The sequence below is a fragment of the Coregonus clupeaformis genome, chromosome 10 (assembly GCF_020615455.1).
Source record: "Coregonus clupeaformis isolate EN_2021a chromosome 10, ASM2061545v1, whole genome shotgun sequence".
Lineage (NCBI taxonomy): Eukaryota > Metazoa > Chordata > Actinopteri > Salmoniformes > Salmonidae > Coregonus > Coregonus clupeaformis.
Window position 1 is genome coordinate 5,974,717 of NC_059201.1, and position 8,303 is coordinate 5,983,019.

The window sequence follows — 8,303 nt, forward strand, 5'->3', positions numbered from 1 at the left end:
GACATCCAATCTTAAGGGAAATGAAAACCAAGTTCATTTTAAATGTATAACATGGTCTCAGTCCTTTGTGAACATTCGGGTTACAAGACCTTTAGAAGACCTGTTTCTGACTTCTGGTATCATATTCTCAATAAAAATGGACCTAGGGCTGGAGAGGGGGGAAATGAACCTCTAGTATAAAACATTTATAGTGGATGTTATTGAAATAGTAATTTGATTTTTCTGTAAACCTAATTGTCATTCAATGCCATGTCAAAATCCATAGAAATTATCAACATAGTGGTCACCAAACTTTTCTGAGTGAAGAGCACTTTCTGAGTCAAAATACAAGCAGAGATCTACCACTCAGATTTATTTTTAAATCATGACTTAAAAATGTAAGCCTATGCAACATTAACCCATTAACTTGTATTGTTCATTCTTTACGTGGGAATTTAATGGCAAAAGTTATTTTTATGTGCACTACGTCATCACGCACAGCCTATTATCAGCAAAAAGTCAGTTTGATGGAAACACATCTCTGGTGGGAAAATGCTCATATTGTTTTATGCAGATTTTAGAATATTCGCGTGAAAATCTGTCGCAAATGGGATGGAAACCTAGTCTATGACATCACATTTTATGCAATGCGCCTTCAATCTTCAAACTGCGTTCCTAACCTACTGCATGCATCCCGTCCTAGGACGTGGTGGCGTGACTTCAGGCCAGTTTTGCGGTGTAGCCTACCTTGAATTCCAGTAAGGCGTATAACGATTCAGCAATCAACATCCCCAGTGCCACATATGCTGCTGCCCCAAGAAAGAAAAAGTTCAAACATTTCAACATGTTTTATAAATAAAAGTCAAATGAGACCCCGTATAATTTACAGACCACCATGACAAAACCGTTTAATAAACGTTAACAGATCATTTTCATATCATGCATATGATATTGCATTATGATTGAAATGTACAGTAACATGTTTTGTTATGTAATGATTATTGTTCTATTATTATTATTATTATTATTATTATTATTATTATCTGTTTTAACCTATGATTTATTCTGTTCGCGTGCATTGCATGGTCTTTAGCTAGTGGAAGAAACTCTGTTAACTACTCCACTAAGAAAACTCCACCAACCAGACAGCATGGTCTTTTTTTCACAAGAAAAACAAAAAGTGAACTTCCTGTTTCGGGGTGGTCCACAGACTGAAAAAAGGGAGGGAGGGAGGGGGTGAGGGAGTGGGGAGGGGAAGAGAGGTCTCGCATTCCCCCATTGACTGATCAACCAACTTCGGGTTTACGGGACTTTGGTTACCTAAAATGGGGTTCGTTCGATGTTGTCCTGCACACTGATTTCGTGAATTTTGTGAATAAAGTAAACTATGGAAAGAAGCTCCTAAAAAAGTGGATAAAGACGTGGTTTGAACACGGGAGCTGGAATAGAAGAGAGAAAATAAAGGTTAATTCCGGCTGCCCCATCTGTGTGCCAGAAGTACGCAGAGCGAGAGGGAGTTTATTGGAAATTCTCGAACCCCCAGCGGGACGGTCTCGCTTTCAGCCACCGAGCTTCCAAAAGTCCCAAAGCCTTGGTATCAAGTCAACAAACTGATGCAGACTTCTTCAACTTTTCAAAAAAGGTACACTTGCTTTGCTTTATCTATTCAGTTTCTGTTTCTAATTCCAAGTAAGCTAAAGTCGTTGATAGAATATATTTTGAATTTAGGCCTAATAGTGGTGCTAAAATTGTGTTTGTTCATATGCACGTTCTATTTGGGCTTAGCAGTCATGTAATATGTAATGTTGAGTATATTATGGCTATTGTCAGATTGGTGTCACATCGGGTGGTGATGGGCTAAACGGGATATTCAATCTAATAGGCGATGGCGGTGCGTGCAGTGTTTACATTGAATAAACAGAGTAAATCAATGTTAGCCAAATTCAGTAGCTTTAGTTATTTAAATTGATTGATTATAGGCTATTGCTTTCAGTGGAGAACATCTGAAATATCTTCAGTGAACTGTGCGTTTCAATACCTTATTTAGACTATTGAAGAATGCCTCTAATTTTGTATCTTTTGAACATTCCCAACTCGCCTGTCCCTTCTTTTCATGACTTGTAAATTCTATTTTAAAGTTTTGATGGTTGAAAATAGCCTTTCAAGAATCAATGCATGTCTTGGAGTTGGTCTTTGCATAGGGAGATTTTGCTTCTCGTGCTGATGACGCATTGGCACAAGCGTCAACAACAACAACAACAAAAAGATCAGAGTCAAATAATTTTGGAATTACATGTCTCCCACCACCACCCAAACATAATATGTGGTAGTTGAGGTTTCGATCCTCTATATTTCGGCCTGTACCACAGCCACACAGACTCAAAAGCCATCGGCCTGGCCCTCTGCGGCTCCTCGCCTCGCTGTGTGTGTCTCTATGTCAGGGTTACAGAATTCCATGGAGAATTGTGGTGGCGCTTGAGAACAGCTGTTTCTTATAAACCTGAAATACTTTGGGTGCCAATATCTTTTCCAAAATGTGCTTCTGTCAGGACGGCACAGCCACGGCAAAACGACATCATTATTGTAGCCTACCACAGGAATCTAAGGTGAGTCAGGGAAAAGTGAAAGCAGGCCCAGTAAATGTTTTATTTTCATACGGAAAATAGCCTACAGAGAGGTGAAGGAAGTTAGTTGAAAAATAATGAATTTATTGTCCAAGTTGATGAGATATGTAGGCCTATTTCATAAGCTCCAAGTCCTGTAGTGTGGTGTTGTTTTTGAAATGTGTTCTTTCTTTCTTTCTTTCTTTCTTTCTTTCTTTCTTTCTTTCTTTCTTTCTTTCTGTCTTTTGAGAAAATGCGCAAACCGCCAATATGAAATCACACATAACACTTGTTAATCTCAGTAATTACTCTTAAAGAGGTTTTAAGAGTTGATCTGCTAATGTGGTCTGATTAAGACCATTAGACAACATTAGACTGAGCTCATCAGCCAAACACCTCTTTATACGTTATTGACAAGGAGGAGAACCAAGAAACAAGTTGGTAATCAACACACTCCACTCCACTGTCACAATATCACTCAACATCTACGCATAGGACCTGGATGTTTTCCTGACCCTGCAACCTAACAAGAACAATCTCCTGACCTTATGGGACAAGATGGGACGTTATTACTATTAGAGAAATGGAAAGGGCTTGAGATTGAGAGCAGCAAAGAGAGGAAAATAGAGGAGAAGAGAGGACAGAGGTGAAGAGAGGACAGAGGAGAAGAGAGGACAGAGGAGAAGAGGGGACAGAGGTGAAGAGAGGACAGAGGTGAAGAGAGGACAGAGGAGAAGAGATGACAGAGGAGAAGAGAGGAGAAGAGAGGAGAAGAGAGTAGAAAAGAGGACAGAGGAGAAGAGAGGACAGGAGAGATTTGCACTTGTCCCTTGACAGGTCTGTGGTCAGGTTGGTGTGAAAACCTCTGCAGGGGATCTTCCTCCTCCCCCCTGGTCTTTATCAGTGTGATAGACCTGTGTTACGGCCAAAAGGCTCCCCGTTAGGACAGGGCCTAAACAGATAAAGCATACAGGAAGGAACTATTTTACTCTTTATGCTGCTAGCTGCCTCTCCGAGCAGTAAGTTTTATCACCAGCAAGATTATGTTTGTTCTCTCATTTACCTCAGAGTTGATCTATCTACCTATTTAACCTTTTTATTCAACCAGACCGCTCTGTTAAGAACACATTCTTATTTCGAATGTTGTAATTGAGAAGCAATGTTTTTTTACTGTATTATTATTGATCATTGAAGCAAATGGTTTGATCATAAATATAGTTTATAATGTTGTTATAAACCTAATTATTATCAACACACATATTCTGACTAATGGTTGAATGTTTACGTAAACGTAGGGAAGTGGTCTTGAATTATGGTTGTTGTTTTCAATCAGGGAGCATACAGCAGAGGTAGATATATACTCTGGGGATTGTGTTATTATGGAAGTCACCATAGGTCTTCCTAAAAAGAAACCAAAAAATATATGATCAAAGCGAATACCGGTACTCAAGTCAAGGCAAAGACGTAAAATAAACAAGCTTTTGGATGTGTGCAGTTAGCATTGTCGAGAACACACAGGAGTCAGACTAGACCAGACTAGACCAGACTAGACCAGACCAGACTAGACCAGACTAGACCAGACTACACCAGACTAGACCAGACCAGACTAGACCAGACTAGACCAGACTAGACTAGACCAGACCAGACTAGACCAGACTAGACCAGACTACACCAGACTAGACCAGACCAGTCTAGACTAGACCAGACTAGACCAGACTAGACCAGACTAGACCAGACTACACCAGACTAGACCAGACCAGACTAGACCAGACCAGACCAGACTAGACTAGACCAGACCAGACTAGACCAGACTACACCAGACTACACCAGACTAGACCAGACCAGACTAGACTAGACCAGACTAGACCAGACTACACCAGACTACACCAGACTGGACCAGACTAGACCAGACTAGACCAGACCAGACTAGACCAGACTAGACCAGACTAGACCAGACTAGACCAGACCAGACTAGACTAGACCAGACCAGACTAGACCAGACTACACCAGACTAGACCAGACCAGACTAGACCAGACTAGACTAGACCAGACTACACCAGACTAGACCAGACCAGACTAGACCAGACCAGACTAGACCAGACTACACCAGACTAGACCAGACTAGACTAGACCAGACCAGACTAGACCAGACTACACCAGACTAGACCAGACTAGACTAGACCAGACTACACCAGACTAGACCAGACCAGACTAGACCAGACCAGACTAGACTAGACTAGACCAGACTGGACCAGACTAGACCAGACTAGACCAGACTAGACCAGACTAGACCAGACCAGACTAGACCAGACTACACCAGACTAGACCAGACCAGACTAGACCAGACTACACCAGACTACACCAGACCAGACCAGACTAGACCAGACTAGACTAGACTAGACCAGACTACACCAGACTAGACCAGACTAGACTAGACCAGACCAGACTAGACCAGACTACACCAGACTAGACCAGACTAGACTAGACCAGACTACACCAGACTAGACCATACTAGACTAGACTAGACCAGACTAGACCAGACCAGACTAGACCAGACCAGACCAGACTAGACCAGACTACACCAGACTAGACCAGACCAGACTAGACCAGACTACACCAGACTACACCAGACCAGACCAGACCAGACTAGACCAGACTACACCAGACTGGACCAGACTAGACCAGACTAGACCAGACCAGACTACACCAGACTAGACCAGACTAGACCATACTAGACTAGACCAGACTAGACCAGACTAGACCAGACTACACCAGACTGGACCAGACTAGACCATACTAGACTAGACCAGACTAGACCAGACTAGACCAGACTACACCAGACTGGACCAGACTACACCAGACTAGACCAGACCAGACCAGACCAGACCAGACTAGACCAGACCAGACAAGACCAGACTACACCAGACTACACCAGACTACACCAGACTAGACCAGACCAGACTAGACTAGACCAGACTAGACCAGACTACACCAGACTGGACCAGACTAGACCAGACTAGACCAGACCAGACTAGACCAGACTAGACCATATTAGACTAGACCAGACTAGACCAGACTACACCAGACTGGACCAGACTAGACCAGACTAGACCAGACCAGACAAGACCAGACTAGACCAGACTACACCAGACTACACCAGACTAGACCAGACCAGACTAGACTAGACCAGACTAGACCAGACTACACCAGACTGGACCAGACTAGACCAGACTACACCAGACCAGACCAGACTAGACCAGACTAGACTAGACTAGACTAGACCAGACTACACCAGACTGGACCAGACTAGACCATACTAGACTAGACCAGACTAGACCAGACCAGACTAGACTAGACCAGACCAGACTGGACCAGACTAGACCAGACTAGACCAGACCAGACTAGACTACACCAGACTGGACCAGACCAGACCAGACTAGACTAGACCAGACCAGACTAGACTAGACCAGACCAGACTAGACTACACCAGACTGGACCAGACTAGACCAGACTACACCAGACTGGACCAGACTAGACCAGACTAGACCAGACTACACCAGACCAGACCAGACTAGACCAGACTAGACTAGACTAGACTAGACCAGACTACACCAGACTGGACCAGACTAGACCATACTAGACCAGACTAGACCAGACTAGACTAGACTAGACTAGACCAGACTACACCAGACCAGACCAGACTACACCAGACTAGACCAGACTAGACTAGACCAGACTAGACCAGACTAGACCAGACTAGACCATACTAGACTAGACCAGACTAGACCAGACTACACCAGACTGGACCAGACTACACCAGACTACACCAGACTGGACCAGACTAGACCAGACCAGACTAGACCAGACTACACCAGACCAGACCAGACTAGACCAGACTAGACTAGACTAGACTAGACCAGACTACACCAGACTGGACCAGACTAGACCATACTAGACCAGACTAGACCAGACTAGACTAGACTAGACTAGACCAGACTACACCAGACCAGACCAGACTACACCAGACTAGACCAGACTAGACTAGACCAGACTAGACCAGACTAGACCATACTAGACTAGACCAGACTAGACCAGACTACACCAGACTGGACCAGACTAGACCAGACTAGACCAGACTACACCAGACTAGACCAGACTAGACCAGACCAGACTAGACTAGACCAGACCAGACCAGACCAGACCAGACTAGACCAGACCAGACTAGACCAGACTAGACCAGACTAGACCAGACCAGACTACACCAGACTACACCAGACTGGACAAGCTTTAGGATGTGTGCAGTTAGCATTGTCGAGAACACACTGGAGTCAGACTAGACTAGACTAGACCAGACCAGACTAGACTAGACTAGACTACACCAGACTACACCAGACTGGACCAGACTAGACTAGACCAGACTACACCAGACTGGACCAGACTAGACTAGACCAGACTACACCAGACTGGACCAGACTAGACTAGACCAGACCAGACTAGACCAGACTAGACTAGACCAGACTAGACCAGACTACACCAGACTGGACCAGACTAGACCAGACTACACCAGACTGGACCAGACTAGACCAGACTAGACCAGACCAGACTACACCAGACTACACCAGACTGGACAAGCTTTAGGATGTGTGCAGTTAGCATTGTCGAGAACACACTGGAGTCAGACTAGACTAGACTAGACCAGACCAGACTAGACTAGACTAGACCAGACCAGACCAGACTAGACCAGACTAGACCAGACCAGACCAGACTAGACAAGACTAGACCAGACTACACCAGACTACACCAGACTACACCAGACTAGACCAGACCAGACTAGACTAGACCAGACTACACCAGACTGGACCAGACCAGACCAGACTAGACCAGACCAGACCAGACTACACCAGACCAGACCAGACTACACCAGACCAGACTACACCAGACTACACCAGACTAGACCAGACCAGACCAGACTAGACTAGACCAGACCAGACCAGACTACACCAGACCAGACCAGACTACACCAGACCAGACCAGACTACACCAGACCAGACCAGACTAGACCAGACTAGGCCAGACTAGACTAGACCAAACCAGACCAGACCACTTCCAGGCAGACCAGGCAGGCTGCAACAAGTGGTGTGTTTTTCTCCAGCAGATTCCATTTTGGTCTGCTTATCGTGGAACACGTCATGTGACTCACGCCATTGGTCCCGTCCCCCCCTCCCACCTCTGAGAGAGACAGAGAGAGAGAGAGAGAGAGACCACCCTCACTGGGATCAGAGGCCCTTTCACACCCTGTGAACCTGAAACAATCAGCAGCTGTCTGTCTGTCCGAGGCCCATGGGCCTTCAGAGCGGCTGCGGCACTGGGCAGCTACAGGGAGCGGTGTGTGGTGCAGAGAGGTACTGGGACTGGGACTGGCTGCACCGAATGCACAAAGGGGATACACCACGTATGCACATCTGTGCATGCAGACAGTCACACAATGAGATGGACCCCTCTCTCTCTTTATCCCCTCAAACCTTACCTTTCTCCCTTCATCTTTTTTTGTCTCCCATTCCTGTGAGGATAAGACGAAACAAGAGGGAAGAACGTAAAACAACAACAATGAGATTGACCCCTCTCTCTTTCTTGTTCTCTACGTCTCTCTCTCTCTACGTCTCTCTCTACGTCTCTCTCTCTACGTCTCTCTCTCTCTACGTCTCTCTCTCTCTACGTCTC

General features: G+C 45.2%; 1 protein-coding gene across 1 annotated transcript in view; it reads left to right on the top strand.

Moving 5' to 3' along the window:
- Positions 1–1,275: 1,275 nt before the first annotated feature.
- Positions 1,276–8,303, top strand: part of LOC121574788 (zinc finger protein GLI1-like) — a 142,518-nt gene continuing 135,490 nt past the window's right edge. The window contains exon 1 of the mRNA XM_041887357.2: positions 1,276–1,621. The gene's annotated coding sequence lies outside the window, so the exon portion shown is untranslated. The remainder of the gene's footprint in view (positions 1,622–8,303) is intronic.